Genomic DNA, 19784 nt, shown 5'->3' on the forward strand with positions numbered 1-19784 from the left:
CGCAACCTCTGCAACACTGTTTCAATTCCCCGCCTGCCAGGGAGAGTCCCACATGGCCTGGCAGACCTCTCCTGTTTCACCCGCTGCTCCCCTCAGCAGTGTCTTTAGTCTGTCTGCCTGTTCTGCTCCCCGCTCTGTTTCTGGTGAATTCTCTCACCTCCCACACCTCTGATCTGTACCCAAGTTCTTGTATAAATAAAAACAAATCTTTAAAAAAATAAAGAATTAAAAAATATGTACCCTATGAAAGATGCTGTCAATAAAGTAAAAGGAGAGGCAACAGACTGGGGAAAATATTTCCAAAATACTTATCTGCTAAGGACTGTTAGATAAAATGTTATGAGACTATAAAAACTCAACAATAAGATGATAAACAATCGAATTAAAAGCATGGGTTGAAAGTCTAAATTGACATCTTACTAAGGTGGTTAGATAGATGACAAACAATCATATGAAAAGATATTCTACATTGTATGTCATCAGGGGAATACATGTTAAAACAGCAATGAGATACCGTTAAATGCTATCTGAATGGCCAAAATCGAGAAAACAGACACCACCAATTGCTGGCATGGGTGTGGAGCAATAGGGACTTTGATTCATTGCTTCTGGGAATGGACTTTAGATGATAATGATGTGTCAATATCAGTTTATCAGTTGTAACACTGGGGTTTGAAGTAATTTATATTCCTGTAAACGGTATGGCAGAATTAGGGGTTACATTCAACTGAGATTCATAAAATTGGATTTTTGTCAGAAAGTTTTGGCAATCTCCAAAATACAGCATTTGAAATCTTTGTTACTCAATATCAAGTTTGTTTTCTCTAATGGTGATTCATCAAATGAGGAAATCAATTCTGTATTTCCATTAATTGAAGAGTCACAGCATTTGTTTGCAGTATGTGAAAATAACAGAATCTTACACCTCTTATTAGAAAAGCCAAGAACGCATGCATGTCATCCCAATGTCCTTTCCATTCACACACTTTCTGTTCCATTCATCATGAATTCATTCACTGTGTGGGATAATGATAGTTATTGAACACTTTTTTTTTCTTTTTTTTTTTTTTGCCGATTTCTTATTTATCCTAGGTGATCAGGATTGACATAGTTCCTGAACTTGGACAGGTCATGGACTTGTGAGAGGGTAGTTTGAATAGTATTTATAATAATGCAACAATTGCATTTTGTTAATAAAAGGGAAGGGAACAGTGAGAAGACCAATTGACCACCTAATTATATTTTGGATGACAACACAGCAGTCAGTCTTAACCTCAACAAAAAAGTTACATGTAAGCTGAGATGGAAGGAAAAGTGTAATTTTCCAGTTAGAGAACAAAAGAACAATGTATAATGTGGTGGAGCCTCTGTCCAAGGACCTTAAAAATATGATGAAAAATATATAAAATTAAAAAAAATAACAAATGGAAAAAAATCTCTCTTTTTTTCTTCTGTACATTGCAAGTTTAAACTCACTCTTAGATATGTTGTTCTGCTATATTCCTAGTATATTCGTTTTAATTCACAGTTTATAATTTTTCACTTCTAGTATATAGGTTTTTTTTAAAAAAATATTTATTTATTTATTTATGCAAGCACTGGGTACAGTCAGAAGCACGGGATGGTAAAAGAATTCACCAGAGCCAGAGCAGAGAGCAGAACAGGCAGACAGATGAAGTACACTTCTGAGGGGAGCAGCAGGCGGCAGGAGAGGTCTGCGCACCATGTGGGACCCTTGACCGGTGGCGGGCGGGGGATCAAACCAGCACTGCAGAGGCTGCGGGCAGCTTTGCAGCTCAGCACTCAACCGCTGCGCCACTGGGGAGGCCCTCTATTATATAGATCTTTATGGAAAATTTTGCTTGAGTGTTACTTGAATTTCAAAGGATATTTTCATTCAGAAAGGATTTCTCTAGCAAGTATACCTAGAAGACTTTTTGTCCAGCCACATTGCTAGGTTTGAAGTAAATTAATATGTTTATAATTTATAAGCTATGAATATATAACCTTTTCGTGAGATTCACAAGATTCATAAAATAACTGATACAATGTAGGAAACACATAACGATATCTAAATTTATAGGCTGTTGAACTCATAGGGTTTGCAAAATGCAAAAATGACATTAGTTCTAATAAATTATACTTGAAATGAATGTCATTGTGTATTTGGAAACTCTCCATTTAATAAATCATTGTATGGCAGAATAAATTCATAGTGTAAGGATATCCAGTATTCATGTGATGGGATTGAATTTTTTCTTTTACTCCAAGTATATTCTTTCTGTAAGACATCTGAATGAGTCCAAAAAGGATACATGAAGGAACATGCATTTCTTTCTTAGATCTCAAACAATTAGATGCTCAGAAATTTGTAGCCAGATCCTTTAATCTTCTAACACATATTTCTGGCAGCTTTTGTGAGGCTTGGATTTCCAAGCATGATTTCTCTGGATAGGTGTAAAGTTTTTTTCCTTGGTTAATGATCTTCCCACAAAACACAGAGTTTCCACTTTGAAAATGCTTCATAATTAAACTTTCAGAATTTAGTGAGTAAACTAGTACCTGACTGTGATAATCAGCTGCAAGTTGGATTTGCTTTTTATGTAAAATGGTAGGAGTGATGAATTCCTCATTCAGAAAGTGACCAGAAAGTGAAACTTCATATAAAAGTAATTTGTACTCATGTGGAATTCAGGCATGTGGTTTTCACAGGCTCTGTGGCTACATCCTATAATTTTTCTTCAGTTTTGCTTTTACATAGTTTAGCTTGAAGCCTTATAATTTATTTTCTGAAGTCATTTCTATGCAGAAATGTATTTGTTCTTTCTCATGTCTGCAAGATACTTCATTTCAGTTTTTATGGTGTTTTTTCCTCATAATCATTCAGCAAAAATAAATCTCAGTTCAATAACAAACTTTGTGCCCATAATTTAAAGGAGATTGTTCTTTGAAGGTCAAACTTCTGAAGTAGTTATTCTTTAAAAAAAAAAAAAATTATGACCATGAGACTCTCTCTCTGTATATATTTATATATATATATATTTACACAGGTAAAACTTTTCACCATGATGAGGGGTTTATCTCTCTCAGACCCATGTACCCTAAATTGAAGTAATATTTACCTTTCCTGATAATCAGAATTGTAAGGCTATAAAAAACTAGGTCAGGGCCTTCTCGGTGGCACAGCGGTTGAACGCTGGGTTGCGAAGCTGCCCGCAGCCTCTGCAGCGCCGGTTTGATCCCCGGCCACTGGTGAGGGTCCCACATGGTGCGCAGACCTCTCCTGCTGCCCGCTGCTCCCCTCAGCAGTGTATTTCGTCAGTCTGCCTGTTCTGTTCCCTGTTCTGGCTCTGGTGAATTCTCTCACCCTCCTGCGCTTCTGACTGTACCCAGTGCTTGTATAAATAAATATTTTTTTTTAAAAAGAATAAAAACTAGGTCATTTTCAGTGTAAACATATTTCTATATGGATGGCAAGTGCATGTTTACTTCTCTGATGAAAAAAAAATTACTCATTAAAAGGAAAAAAATATAGTTTGTGTGGATACAAAATTCATAATCCAACATCTCAAAATCTCAAATGGAATATATTTACTTAAATTACCCATGAAGGATAAGAAATATATTGAGAGTAATCCTGGAAATAGGATCTAATTTTAATTTAATTTGCAAGTCACTCAAGGTAACTTAAATAAATGGGAATGGGAATGATATATTCATCCCCATTCTTTATGGGCAACTCCTCTGGTTTCCAAATTTAGAATACCTACAGAATTATTGACCCAGAGAGCTGCCATCTCTTAAAAATATATGTATATGTAGTAAATGATCTAATAAAAGAACTCAGTATGTACTTTATTGAGCATATATCATTATATTATCTTACTACAAGTGCTATAATGAATTAGTAGAGATTTGTTATATGTTTCATTGACATGTAATTGGCATGTAACATACAGGTTTCACATGTACAATATGATGATCAGATACTTGTGTATATTGCAAAATGACCACTACATTAAGTGTTGTTAACACCCATCAAAATATATAGTTATAATTTTTTTCTTGTGATGAAATGTTTTTAGATCTACTCTCTCATTAGTTTCTAAGTATGCATCACAGTAATATTAACTAGTCAGCCTGTTACACATAATCCCAAGACTCATTTATTTTATAACTGGAAGATTATATTAATTACATTATTAATTGTGTCCCCTTTCACCCTTCCTCCCACTTATTTATGTTCTCTGTATCTGTTTTCTATATTGATAAGCTCATTTTATTTTGTTTATATTGACTCCAGGGAATAGAATAAATATTGCTTTTTTATATCACAGACTTTTGATGGGATGCAAATAATAAAATTTTAGCAAAACAAAATAAAAACAGAATACTGATCCATTAAACATATTTTAAAGAATATTTGTATGCTGACCTGAAAATTAATTAGTAACATGTAAATGTAAAAGGACATTTTTGTAACGCATTGTGGCAATTGTTTAAAACACAGCAGGGAAAATGATAAAGGAGGTTAATTGATGAAAATATTTAGTTAATGATTTTGTCACTATGTTTTACATATTACTTCCAACTGCTTAAATAAATGAGCAAACCAAAAGTACCCTCATCATTTTGCATCATATGCAAAGTCTCTGACTTTAAATATGCAAAAGCTTTGTTTAAGAGTGTTGAAAATGGAGATAGGAGAATGCTGCTATGAAAGGATGATTGTTTTGCCTTGAAGCAAGTTTAAAAATTTATAACAGATGTGTCACTGAAACATTTGTGAATCTCTAAAGCAAACTGAGTTTTCTATATGCATTTCTTTTTACAAATAAAGCCTACTTTCTAAGAAACTGTGTACCAAAATTCAATTAATTATTTGTTGTTTTAATATTTAAACTAATGATAAAACCATTGTTTGGTACTTGAGGCATTGTATATCCTTGTAGTATATCAGTTAATAGAAAACTTTTACTCTTTTGTGACAGGATTGTTATCCAGACTCAATGTATGATGCTTTTATTTGCATAATGGGCCAGTTTATAAAATTAAAATATCAGCTTCATCATTTGTTTTGAGACTGTCTATAAACATAATTTAATGCATGTCTACTTTTCCATAAACTTTCCAGTAGGTGATTATAGTGAGAAGGGAAGTCGTTGGAGAAGGTTATTGAATTTTCAGTGTAGTGTACCTAAGTAACCTCCACTCTGACTATAGATTAGTTTTCATGGCATCCTGGAATGAGGCTAAGCTATAGATGTCAGCATAGTTAGGTTCACGTTTTGTATCTATTCCTGAGTAAATGGGAGGGCAGGAATTTTAGTTAGTTCCTTATTCCTTATAGTTAATTATCTCTTTTCTTCAGAAAACTGAGTATATCAGCATACATATGTTTGGGGCTAGTGGGAAGTTTAACTCAAAGTTATGTCATCAATAACTAAATCTAGATTCTCGTGTTTCAAAAATTCCCAAATCATGATGGTTCCAGGATTTGTAGAGTCAGTGTCTCAAAGACAATTAGCTGTATTCTTTAAATTGTACTTCTTTGCTATCTCTGAAGTTTTGATTTTGCTTTTATAACAAGTTGCAATTCAAGTTGGCTACAGCCATTTCAGCTCATAGTGCAGATGAATTCCAGAGGTGAAAGAGAATATCACTTTCAATTTTAATCTCCTTGGGCTTGATCTGGTGCTCTCTTCCCTCCTCTACCTTTTCATCTCTCCCTCTTTTTCCCTCCCTCCCTCCCACCTTATCTCATTTTAAGGGTCATTATCAAGAATTTTCTAACAAAAGTTTTGCTAAACTAATCTCTGGTAAAGTAACACAATTTCTTTAAATTAATAATCTATGCTGGTTTGTTTATTAATAATTAATGGCTTAAAAAATATAGGGCCATTGCATTGATTAGTGATTCTTACAAACCATCTAATGAAACATAGTATGTAGCAAATATATCTATTGTTTGAATATTAGTTATATATAAGAACTGGAAGGAAATCTGAATGATTCATTAACCAATTCTCATAGCAAATGAAAATTAATTGGTAGTCTATTGAAGAACTTACTTATTTTACCTCACATTCCTCCCCAAATGGAGCTCTTGTCAGCAACAGCCTTTCAGTGTAAAAAGGCAAAGTAAAACCAATTTGGTATCTCTTATTCATAGTGTTTCTCTGCCCTAGTAACTAGAAAACCAATGCAACTGATGGCATTTTATAGAACTTTTGATTTGGAACATTCTGTTATAAATTGAACTTAAAATTCAACTGCATTATCCCAGGACATTTCCAGTTTTTTTTTTTTTTTTTTCCTGTGGTTAGCAGATTGACATAATTAATAAATGTTTATCAGTTATTAAGAATGAAGTATTTGGGCCTCCCTGGTGGCACAGGCAGTTGAGCACAGTGCTGTGAAGCTGTAATCAGCTTCTTCAGCGCCAGTTCAATCCCCACCAACCACGGAGATGCCCACATGGCGAGGCAGACCTCTCCTGTCTCGCCTGCTGCTCCCCTCAGCAGTGTATTTGTCAATCTGCCTGTTCTGTTCCCCTCTCTGTCTCTGGTGAATCCTCTCACCCTCCTGCACATCTGGCCTCTACCCTTGTTCTTGTATAAATAAATCTTTTTTAAATATTTATATAATTCTTACATCATTTTTCATTTTTGCACAATGTATGCATTTTCATTTTGGTTATATCCCCCAAAAATAAATATTTAAAAAATTTAAAAAAAATGAAGTATTTTGAAGCTTGTGTTAATATTACAGCATGGTACACACATTTATAAATATTGGTTTATATTGTTCAGTTTACATGAAAATGTTAGCTCATATCTAAAATTCCATTAGGTAAATAATTCTGATATGGGTAAGAAAGTGTCAGTCTTGCTTAGGTGTAGGACTATAGAGTAAAGACATTCCTTATCAATCACTTGACAGGTGACATTTGGATTGGTGTCTCTCTGTCCTAAAATTTGTCAATATGCCAAATGACAATGTCAAACCAATATCAATATTGCTTCTTATTGAAGTGTATGTTAGGATATATATTTTAATATAGCTTTTTCCCCCAGCTTGAACTCTGCTAAGAGCAGTCCTATTATTTATGAAAATTAGCTGATGACTAGAAACAACATCTAAAATATCATGGCCATTTTATATGTCTCATTTGTCTTTTTTAAAGGACATCTTAAAATGAATGGAGATGAAAGGAAGAGAAACTATTTAATGAAAATATGGCAAAATAAAAAAAGTATTGTATACATTGCCATTTTCTCTACAAATTATAACATTATCATGCTTGTTCTACATTTATTTGAATAAACTCATAAAATACATAAAAATGTTCAAAGGGAGAAATAAATTTTAGTTTTATGTACAATAACAAGTCTTACATTGGTTCATATTTTATTTGACCAGTATAGTAGCTGAAAGTCCAGTGTGGAGAAATATATATATATATATATATATACACCTCACACAAATAAAAGATGCACAAGTAAAAGATGTACAACTTTTAAATCTCTTACATTGGACAAATTGATTACATGATGAACTAAAGTAATCTGTGAGCATAACTTTTTCAGGCTAGTCCATCAATAGAACCAAATGTATATAAAGTATACGATATATAAAAAATAATATTTATTGACATGTTTTAATTTCCATTTGCCTTAAAAGAGCAAAAAGGAGATTAAAAACATATTTTTCAATGTTAAACTAGAAAACTGTGGGATGCTATTTTTACTGTGCTGAAAGAATTCTATCTTTTTGAAAGGAGTAGGCATGCAAATTATAATCTCTTGGATAGTCATAGAAGGTATTAAATAAAAAACAAACATAGTGAATGACTTCTGGTATACTTTAACCTCAGATACTTTCTTGCCCAAATAATATTCCAGAAGTTTAGTGTCATAAGGGAGATTACTCCTAGAGACTCTGTATTTTTGCAGACTCCCTTATCAGCCAACTTTATGCCAATGCAAGCTACAAACAGGAAATTAAGGATAGGAAGAAGCAGAAAGCTTGAGTGTTTCTCATTCTCTCTCTGATGTCAGCAATATATTTGGAAGCAGCCAAATCTCTGCCATGTTTACAAATATTGTCAGAGTGGCCCAATTTAGTTCCTGCATCTGCTGGATAACCCTGGCATCTGGACACCAGTAACAGTCTCCTATGTTTGCAGCCCTGGCCTAGGTGTGGTAGATTCTAGTTTGCCATTATCTGCTCTTTTACTCAGATAGTTCCAGAAATAATATTCCCTTCAACAAAGTTATTTTTTTTTTAATTCAGGTCGAATTTAAACTTACAGAAAGGAAAATAAAATAATAATAATTATATATATATAATAAAATATAATTAGCTGTTACTTCAATCCTATAATCGAGAACTAGTTCTATCAGATAATACAGCAGTTATAAACTCTAACCAAAAAAAAAAACAAAAAACAAAAAACAAAACTATATAATGGCACTGCGGGGTCCAAAATTAGGCAGAAACCGAAGGGCATTTTACCCTTGAAATAACACTACACTGATTTCCTGAGGGCATTTCTATGTCTGAATTATAAGGGTCAATCAATTCTCAGAGAACCACATATCATTGGCTTGAAAATGCCAAAATTTGGGGCAGCCAGACCAGTAGGAAGTTTAGGGGACAAGTCTTGGAAAGGATAGACCACTTCCTGAGGCATAATATCCCATCCTCACTTGTATCCCCTCTGACCTGGTGCTGACTGTTATTTTCTGCTGATCCAAGACTCTAGTCTACCAGCGGGTTCTGGTGACATGAACAGACTGGCCTATACTCATTGGCTCACAATACATCTCCTTTGCAGTATAATGAGCCCATGATTGGATGTGATACAGTACTTCATGTACTTCATGTTGTTGGGCAAACACTTCTTAAATTGACAGAGTTGTTGGTCTGATTGAGGCTCTGTAAGGAGGAAAGGCAAACTCATATTATTTCCACGAAAACAAATCTCTGGTCCCTCGATATGTCCAATCACATGTCTTTATTCCAGAACTCTTCCCTTACTCTTCTGATCCTTTCTTTCCAGTCACTTGACCATCTGTAAAGCCATTCACTACTATACAGGATTCTATCTATACAAAAAACTTTTCCACATCAAGTAGACTGCCTTTGAAAGGGTATATTTAGTTGATTATTTAGAGCCATCTGATTAATATATTGATAGGTTTGTTTTCATTTCTATTCTAAGTGTCATGAATTCACAGACTCCTTAGTAATTGATTTAACAGGATGGAAGATAACAAATAAGTTGGTGGTTTCTCTTTTCCAGTATTTAAAGGTTGAGTTCCTTTCCCAAGAAAGGAATGGATGTGATTCTTATTACTATATACAAATGATATTTATTTTTAATTTGGGACTGGTGATGGGAAAAACACCTTTTTCATGTTGAAATTTAAATAACACTCTTACCTCACAATGAATTTAGATGGAAAGTAATTATAGATTTCATTATTTCCATGGATGATTCCTTCATGTGTGCAAGGACCAAATGATGATTGCCTAATTAATAAATTAGTAAAATTAACAAAATCTGTGGAAACATATCCGTCAAGGGGATGAGTTAGGCAGAAGGACACTGGTGCCCAGAGCAGCTATCAGCAGCATAATGATGAGTGAGACCTACCAACAATATTAAAGGGTCCAGTGCAGCCACTTAATGAGGCTGCCAAGGAACCAGCTGCTGCTGTGGGAACGGTGGTTCACAGCTTGGCATCTGGGTCGTTGTTTGCCATATGAAGAGGAAAATGACTGAGGATTTTAATGTGGTAGGGCAAATGGCACCTTTCCATCATTGCACAGTCACCTTTAAAAGATGATTTGTGAGAATGCTTGCCAGCCCTGTGAGAAAAAGGCACTAATAAAATATTGTCAGTGCTTAAGAATCTTCCTCTAGATGAAAACTCAGAACGAGTTTAAATATTTTTTTCATGTGAAGACATTCTGAAAAACCCTCAATACTTGTTTTAGTCCATAACATGTACATGGGAGGAATGGAGAAGTTGAAGTCTTTCTCATAACACTAAGGTGAATTTCTAAATACTCTCAAGTTTAGCTATCACCGTGGCCATTGTCAAAGATGGGCTGGTTGTGATATTGGTGAATCTTGGTTAAGGAGCCAGAAATCTTTTCTACTTTTGGTATAATAAATTCCAAATTGAGTAGAAATTGGAAATATTGAGTCCTGTTCTCATTCAATATCTTAAATAGAGCATTCAACCTCTTGAGTCTTAATTTCTTAAAAATGTGATAAAGGGTTAAATTCTTCCTACTTAACAAATATTTATAAAGTGTTTAGAAAAGTGCATTTATAGCATTTACCTAATATGGGGGAGACTTTTCATGTTTAATTCCCATAGTAATTTATGATGTAAGAAGATCAATATATATATTTACAAATTTACAGACCTAATGACTTATAATCTTATATATCTTTTTATTATTATATAGTTTTAATAAGGTAGTAGACTGGAATTCAGAACTTATCATTCAGTCCAATAATTTTCCAATAGAAAGACTATGGACCAGAGGAAAACTTATTACTAGATAATAAAAGATATTGCCATTCTTGTTTTTCCATCTTTTAATTGTTTTTATTTTATTTTGATTTGATGTAACAGGTAAATACTTATTTTTGACCTTAAATTTTTTTCTGTACTTTATTTTAATTGAGGTAACAGTGGTTTACAACAGTGTATATGCTTTAGAGAAATAGGTTCACACCTCTTCAGATGTGTGTTAACACATCCCACCCACCATTCTTGTTAATGAGGCAAACTATTAATACAGTGTATCATGTCTATGAAACATTTTTTTTTAAAGTACAGTCTATAAAGGTTGTTGATGTCAGGGTCAATCACTTTAGAGTGACATGATAGGCAAAATTCGCAACTGGATAACTGATGGAACAGAAGAAGATTTGATTTTGAAAATGACGTGTGCTAATTTTTATTTTAGAGAGGTCACATAAAACGAAAAAGTATGTTAGAGAACTATGGGTAGTCTGGGGGATCAAGTAGTAATGGTTCAGACATCTGGAATCAGGATCTAATATCAGGCAATTCATATAAAATTCATCAGCACATCAAGAAGACAGTAGAACAAAAGCAACATTTAGCTATATATACATACACACACGCACACAGAGTTGGGATAAATAAATATATATACACACACATATATATACATATACGTATATATGTATATACACTTGAAATAAAAATTCCTATTTAAGGTTAGATTAACTTCAGCAAGACCTCAGTCAATATATTTGAGTAAAAACTGTTTACATTTTTCACAAAGTGAAAATCAACAAAAATATGACCATGTCTTTTGAGAAACACTTTTGTGAAATCTGCAGGATGAACTCTATCATATTTTTACTGTGACAAGACACCTGCACATTTCTGTAGTTATATGTAGAAATAGTGCCATAATGTATGAGTCACTCATTTGAGTACTAAACAAGTCCTATTCAATATATGTTTCCTGGAAACAAAAATCCAAACCATTTTTATTTGAAATATGTTAAAAATTATGAAATATCACAATGTAAAACTTGTATATTCAAGGTAGTGAACATAGATCAAGCAATTTTTGTCACAGCTTACATTATAAATCAGAAAATAAATTTAATGGTGTTCATTTCTATATAAATTACAGAAAAATACTAAATAAGAAGCACATGTTAGTTAAGCTGCCAACAGTAGTTTCATGTCTGGTAATCAATTGTACAGAAACAAAAATGCATAGTGTAAGATATACATTCAGAGTTAATTGAGCGTTATTAATAAAAGACAAAAGAGAAAGCAATGCAGTGTTTAAAATGAGTTACATACATTAGTATGTGTATATGTGTTGTCATTAGTCTTGAGGTATTTTAATTTCTTCTTTGATTTCTTCATTAACCCAGTATCATTCAGTAGTGTGTTTTCAGTATCCACATATCAGAGTTTTTTCCTGGTTTATTTTTGCAGTAGATATATATATTTTTTCATTACCTATCACAGCAGACCATATCTGGATGTACTAACCATAGTAGGTAAAAATGTGCCATTTTATACACAAGTGAAATAAAACATTATTGTCAAATATATCATCTGTCTTTAGTATTGATACCAAAATATACTGGAGCATATTTATTTTTCTTCTTCATGAGATTAAAGAATAAAAATCCAGCAAAAAATATGAGAATTACACAGTGGATTAGAAAAGAATGCCCACTTTTCCAAAGGAAATTCCATATAAGCAGACTGAACTTTGTTTTTATGGAAAATTTATATTAGTAAAACTGTGACTATAGTAAATCATTTTTATTTAATTTCCCTTCTAATTGATGTTGATAGGAATACTTTATAATAATGGTGGGCAAAAGAGGTATTTGAAAAAGGATGGCTGAACTAATATATATTCCACAAATATAGATGTTAATATTTTAATCTCAGTTTAAGTATACTTCATGGTTTAATTTATAAAATTTTTATATTTACTTTGTGTTTCACATCTGCTATTGAGTTTTTGAAAGTGTTTGTCTCTGGACTAGAAGAGATACCATTTAGAATTAGTTGTCCCATGCATGCAATATTAAATACACGCATTTTTCAAATTATATAGGGTCACTTAAAAGAAAAAAATCAATTTTGATTTGGTCAACATTTAATATTAGAATGTTGTATAGCAGATAAAAAAATGAATGTCTCCAAACTTCAATTATCTGGATTTTAACCATCAATAAAACATGAAATAACAGAGTTATTTAAAAAGAATCATTGTCTATTTTTTTGACACACAAATTTTGGAGAATCTGCTCAATGATCGAATTTTTAATTAGAATTTGATATATAGGTGTCTTTTTAGAAAATTGTATTTTATCAAGAGGCATGTTTACATTAACAACAGGTGAAAAGTAAATCTAATTCATTAAATTTAATAATGATAAACATCCTCATTTGCTCATTGGAACTGCATAATCAGATTGATTAGTGCTATGAATAAATTAGTTTACAAAATTAGGGGTGTGTGGTGATGTCAAATAGACTTAAGTAAATTAATGGGTGAATAGATCGAACTAATCAGTTTCAATGTATGATGTTGCCTGAGAGATACATCACAGTTTCAATCCTACAGAGAATACCGCAAAGTGGTAATATTTTGGTTTTGCATTATATGTAAATGATAACATGCTTGATGTTTATGAATTGTAAATGTTTCTAGGGAACTAAAAAATTTTCATTTCCCCACAAAATGGCAGATTTGAAAGAGGAAGAATACCAATATATTTTTTTAAGATTTATTTATTCATGCATACAAGAACCGGGGTATAGGTCAGATGGTAGGAGGAAGAGAGGTTTCACCAGAGACAGAGCAGGAAACAGAACAGGCAGACTGACTGAAATACACTGCTGAGGGGAGCAGTGGGCGAGACAGGAAAGGACTGCTTTGCCATGTGGGTTTCTCTCCGGCTGGCTGGGGATCTAACTTGTGCTGCAGTGGCTGCAGATTGCTTCATAGTGCATTGCGTAACCCCTTGCACCATCAGGGAGGCCCCAACCAATAAATTTTAAAAGGATAAAATATAATCTCCATACTTTAAAATGCATGGTTAAGCTAAGAAAACAAAACAAATCCTACCAAACTTCAAATTAAGTGTGAATATGAAGAGCTTTGGTAGCTCTGAATGTGATCAGAGGGCATTTGCCAATCTCTTGACACTTGGAATTTGTAATTTTTTTTCTTTTTTTTAAAGATTTATTTATTTATACAAGCACTGGGTACAGTCAGAAGTGGGGGAGGGTGAGAGAATTCACCAGAGGCAGAGCGGGGAGCAGAACAGGCAGAAGGACCGAAGTACACTGCTGAGGGGAGCAGCGGGCGGCAGGAGAGGTCTGCGCGCCATGTGGGACCCTCCTCTGGTGGCCGAGGAGCAGCCGGGGATTGAACTGTCACCACAGAGGCCACGGGCAGCATCGCAACCCAGCGCTCAACCGCTGCGCCACTGGGGAGGCCCGGAATTTGTAAATTTTTATCATATTTTCCAAGATGCCATTTCATGAAGCTGAAGGAACCTATGAATGGGAGCAAATTCATTAGGAAAATCTAGTATAAAACACAGACATAAGGCCTCCGTGGTGACACAGGAGATTGAGTGCAGTACTGTGAAGCTGTCCACAGACTCTGCAGTATGGGTTTGATCCTGGCCAGCCACAGAGATACCCACATGGCAAGGCAGACCTCTCCTGTCTCCTCCGCTGCTTCCATCATCAGTGTATTTTGGTCTGCCTGTTCTGTTCCCCACTCTGTCTCTGGAAAATCCTCTCACCCTCCCGCTCATCTGGCCTGTACCCAGGTTCTTGGATGCATGAATAAATTAAAAAAAAAAAACAATGCAGATGTATTAATTCAGATTCTTGCTTCCCATAGTCTTGAGTCAGGAGGGCACAGAGATAGAGGATGGGATGAAAATTCTTACCATAGACTTACATAGAGAAGAGACTGAAATATTAAAAAAGAAACAGAACACCATGAGTACAGCATAAACAAAAAGCCACAATAAAGAAAGCTGAATACGTATGTGCGCTACATGATGAAGGATGTAAAATGTGTGTGCTTAAGAAATGTATACAAATAAAAGATGGACTTGAAATTTTGGTTAGAGACAAGACATTATCAAACAACTAGACATAATTGACAGTTTATAAAAATGTTAAAAAAATAATGCAAAATTTAATAGGCAATCAACTAGAAAATTGAGAGAGAAATAGATAAAGAAAATATTACAAAAGCAGTGAAGAGCTATGAAGGAGCTGATTTAATTGTATTAAGTACTGCTGGTTTACATAGTTGATAGTATTTTCGAAGCATAGGAATCTCCCCCACCCCCTAGGTGCAGGCACCTTAAGGCACCCACCACCAAACCATGCGTAGTTCCCTAAACATTGTCCATTGTCCCACTTTGTCCCTACCCACTTTGTTATCCTCCCTCTCCCTCTGGAGTTCTCAGTTGCGTGGTCAGCTTTCAAGGGTTAGTTTTGAAGTTTGACTTTATCCGATCCTTTGTTTGGTTCTCTCTATTCCACGTATGAGTGACACCATCCAGTATTTGTCTTTCTCTGACAGAATTTTCAAAAATCAAAATGCATCTAATCAATTACCAGATGAGATAATTTAGAGGAGAAAAGTTCAAATTAAAGGAGATAATGGATATGAATCTTGCAAAACGATAGACAGTAAACCTCATATGCATGAGGTCAGTAAGCCTTAGTGTGATGAAGGATGCATACTCACAAAAGTGTATTTTTTTTAAAGATTTATTTCTTTATTTATATGCACTGGGTACAGTCAGAAGCGCGGGAGGGTGAGAGAATTCACCAGAGCCAGAGCGGGGAGCAGAACAGGCGGACCGACAAAATACACTGCTAAGGGGAGCAGCGGGCGGGGCAGGAGAGGCCTGTCGCGCCATGTGGGACCCTCCCTGGTGGCCTGGGAATGAACTGGTGCTGCAGAGTCTGTGGGCAGCTCCGCAGCCCAGTACCCAAATGCTGCGCCACCAGGGGAGGCCCTCAAAAGTGTATTTTGACATAACATAGTGGAAAAAAAAAATCAACCACACTCCTTCCTTCTCCCCCAAAAGTCTTAAAAACATAATAGCTTTTAATAGAATAAAAGAGACAGACTGACATGATTGCCTACCTAATGGACTGTCACTCCACGATTTATAAGGTAGTTTTGCTAGTAATATCTAATATATATCTGATCCAACCACCAATAATTTACAATAAATAGAGAAAATAGAAGGACATGGTTAACTATAACTTAGTGATGCAATGGGAAAAATAGAAATTAATAATTAACACAATGTTTTCATTAAGCAGTTTGACTTCTACCAAAATTAGAGTGTGAAATCAATTTTAATTATACATCTCCTGCTGTATATAGGTTAAATTTAAAGACCTTATCTCTAGAACAAGATATCAAGACAGTGAATTACTTAGTTGTCAATAAGCATTTATTGACCGTCTGTGTAAAGCATAAGTGTGCTAAGCAATAGATACAAAAATTTCTCTTGGTTTAACAGTTACCAGCTTTGAAGCAGAGAAGCCAATGCTACTGCATGATTTTAAATATCGTATAACATGATGGATCCTTCATGTAACCATTATGGTTGCTTTCTGGTATTTCTATTTGAGCTACTATCCTCTTTTTCCTGTTCTGTGGAACATTTAAAATAGTTTCTCCCTTATTATCAGCTCTGGTAATTCCTTTATTTCCTCTACTTTTGTATTCTCAAAACAGGTCAAACTTTGGTAAGCTGATATTGAATATTGTTAAATATATCCTACAACTTTCAAACATTTATGTGTTACTTCCTCTACCTGTGACTTCTGTGCCATTGCTTTTGCCCAGTTTTATTGGTGAGATAAGTTTTAATGAGTTGGTTCTTAGTAGCATAAAGGAATCTACAAACTGTATTTCATATTCCATTCCCTTACTCTATTTTGCTACAGGTTCTCTAGAGATAGAAAAGCACTCCCATCTTTTTTTTTTTTTCCCCCTAGAGTACCATTGATTATTTTTATCAGTTATTCAATTAAATTAAACCACTTCATTTCCTATTTCCCTTTCAGAGGAAAATAGCTTTTGCACAAAATGATATTAGATGTGGAAATATGCAACATTGTCATCAACATATTAATTTAACAAAATTTGATAACAATGAAATTTGATCAAAGTTCAAAGTTGTAATTCAGTTTTTATATTACTGTTTCCCATATTTCACTTTTGCTTTGTTGAAGAGCAAGCACATGATAGAAGACTAGAGTGTGCATTATAACAGCTCCTATCAGATAAAAATGCTGAAACACTGTCAGCTTCGAAATTAAAATTCCTGGCAGATTGCAAAGCTTTTTTTTCTAAGCATTAAAATTTCCTTTCCATTTCAAATATGGAAAATGACTTTGACCCCATTCTAACACTTATTACCAAGACATATCTGAAAATGGATTAGTCAAAATATGCTTAGTCTTCATTAGTATTCCTTGCATTATATAATAACTAATGTTTTCTATTGCTAATCATCATTATTAGACAGGTCTTATTTGGAAGCTTCATAACAATTTTTAGGCATTCTTTTGCTTTAATTGCTGTGAAGAAAAGAAAATTTTATTATATAATGATATCATCTTTCAGTCAGTTAACAAAATAAATTGGTTACCAACTGTGTGAGTAATATTGTGGTAGACACATTTGGCAGGATACAAAGGAAGGAAATGACATTTTCCTTTTCTTTGTTGGACTTCATAAGATAGTTGCAAAGGCAGAGGATAGTCAAGTGAAAAAGACTACTAGGTCCCCTGAGGAGCTTCCAAGGAATTACTCTGCAGTATATACAAAGTTTCTTATTGACATAGAAGATTCATAGTGAATTATAAAGATTAGTATTTTTTAAAAGAATTCAATTACTGGATTAAATATCATTAATAAGTTATAAACCTAATTAAATTTGCTGGAAATATATATAACCCTCAGTTTGTGTCCAAAGTTTCCAATGTTTGTGATCAAATTTTAGAGGAAGAGATTTTAGTAAAGAAACCTTGTTGAAATTGCAAGATGGGGAAGAAACATGGGTTTTGGAATCAGATAGGGTGCCAGTGAGGACAGCTGCCACACCCGCCCTGTGCTCTTGAACAGTTTCTTGTGCATTCCAACTTTTTTCTCTCTCAAAAGTGAACATGGTGAGAGAGAACTTTCAAAACTAGAATGAGACTTATAAGTGATATTTATATTAAAATCATAGAAGTTAAATCATGCCTTTTAAAAAAAACTGATGTAACATTGTATTATAGCATACATAAGTTTCTGGTGTGCATCGCTGAGAATGAAGTAGGGTCTTGCTGTATTGTCCAGGCTGAGGAGAGTGGCTGTTAACACCGGAGTTTTAACCTGATCTTCTCCACTTCTGACCTGGTCTGGGTCGCCCCTCCTTACATAGCCTCCACTCCTGGGAGCTCACAACATTGATGCTGAGCTTAGCACCCAAGAGACACAGTGCATGACAGCCCTGAACTCTTGGGCATAAGCAGTCCCTCTATCAGCATGCTGAGTAGCTGGGACTACAGCACTCTTACTACATTTATGCTGAAAGATAAGGGAATAAAATGCCAATTACTATTTGAAAATAATTGCATGTTTGAGATCTTAAAGGTCAGTACTTTAAATGGTTTTGTAATTATGTCCTTTGCTTTTTGCTTCTGTCCTGCCCATCTTTTCATGATTTCAGCTTTACTTCCAGACACAAGTTCAGTCTTTTTGCAAATAATGAAGCATCTTCTGTCCTTGAGAATTTTAAGAGCTTTGAGCACACCATGAAATCAAGCTTTATGCTTGCTTCTGAATTAGTATTCCAGTTTCCAGAACTTACCTCTTATCTTGTTCCTAAAAGCAATTTAACCTAGTTGTTAAGAGCAAGATCTCTGGGATTGATAACAGTTCATCCATGACAGTTTCTTGTAGCCCATGGAAGAGTGTGGAAGAATTGAGGACAAACCTGAAGAGACAATTAGAAAATAACCATGCAATTCTGCTCTCAGCCCCAAAGCTCCCCACCCCAGATTTCCGTTAACAAAGAGATCTGAAACATAGTAGAGAAAATGAAAAATCTATATTTCAACAAGCTTTTCCTTCAGTGCTTGGTAAAATTTGCCAGTGAAATTATACAGGGCTCACATTTTCTTTGAAGATTTTTGATTAAATAATGTCCTTAGATGATAGAAATTTTGGTCATGTTTCCTTCTAAATAACCTGTTGCATTTGTGACTTCCAATAATTTGTGCATTTCATTTTAACTATTACATTTTGGGGCCATAGAACTGTTCTTTGCATTTCTTCATTTTATTTTCAATGCTGATAAGTAGTGATGACCCATTTTTTATTCCATTTATTTATTATCTGTGACTTCTTTATATCTTAATTAATATTGCTAGGGTACTATCAACTTTATAGATTTTTCAGAGGCAGCACTTGTTTTTATTGACCTCCTCTGTTAAATTTTTCTCAATGTTATCAAATTCTGTTCTTACCTTTTTAAATTCTTCCAGTATCGGGGATTTGTTTTTGATATTTTTATAGGGCCTTAGGGCCTTAACGTAATAACTAATTTATTGATATGCTTTTTTTTTTTATTTTTCCATGGAAATATTCAATGGCATACATTTTCATCTAAGTGCTATTTTAAACAGGATCCCAAAATTTTTGGTAATGAAGTATTTTATTTTTGTTTTCATTTATTTCAACATACTTTTAAATTCCTTTAAGTGTCTATTATCTGTTATGCCACATTTTCATTATCCATTTATCTGCTGATGGATGCTTAGAGTGTTTCCATGTTTTGGCATTCCGAATGGTCCAAAGAGCATGGGAATGCAGATATCTCTTTAGATATACTGTCTTTATTTGGATATAATATCCAGAAATGTATTTGCTGAGTCATAGGTAGTCCTATTTTTTTATGGTCTTAGAATCACAATTCTATTTTCCAAAGTGACCCTACCAATTGCATTCCCATCAACGCTGTACAAGAAATATTTTCTTTTCTCTAACCTTTGTCCAATAATTGTTATCCTCTGAGTTTTTTGGATATAGCTGATATTACAGATATAAAGTGATAGTTCATTATGGCTTTAATTTGTATTTCCCAGATTATCAGCGATTTGAGCATATTTTTATGTACTTATTGGCCACTTCTCTATATTCTT

The 19784-nt window shown here is 34.1% G+C and overlaps 1 long non-coding RNA gene across 1 annotated transcript in view; it reads right to left on the reverse strand.

Annotated features, from left to right (window-relative positions):
* Positions 1 to 17880: 17880 nt before the first annotated feature.
* LOC129145276 (uncharacterized) overlaps positions 17881 to 19784 on the reverse strand; it is a 217993-nt gene continuing 216089 nt past the window's right edge. The window contains exon 5 of the long non-coding RNA XR_008550581.1: positions 17881 to 18577. This is a non-coding gene — a long non-coding RNA (uncharacterized LOC129145276). The remainder of the gene's footprint in view (positions 18578 to 19784) is intronic.

The sequence above is a fragment of the Talpa occidentalis genome, unplaced genomic scaffold, assembly GCF_014898055.3.
Source record: "Talpa occidentalis isolate TD23 unplaced genomic scaffold, MPIMG_talOcc4v2.1, whole genome shotgun sequence".
Lineage (NCBI taxonomy): Eukaryota > Metazoa > Chordata > Mammalia > Eulipotyphla > Talpidae > Talpa > Talpa occidentalis.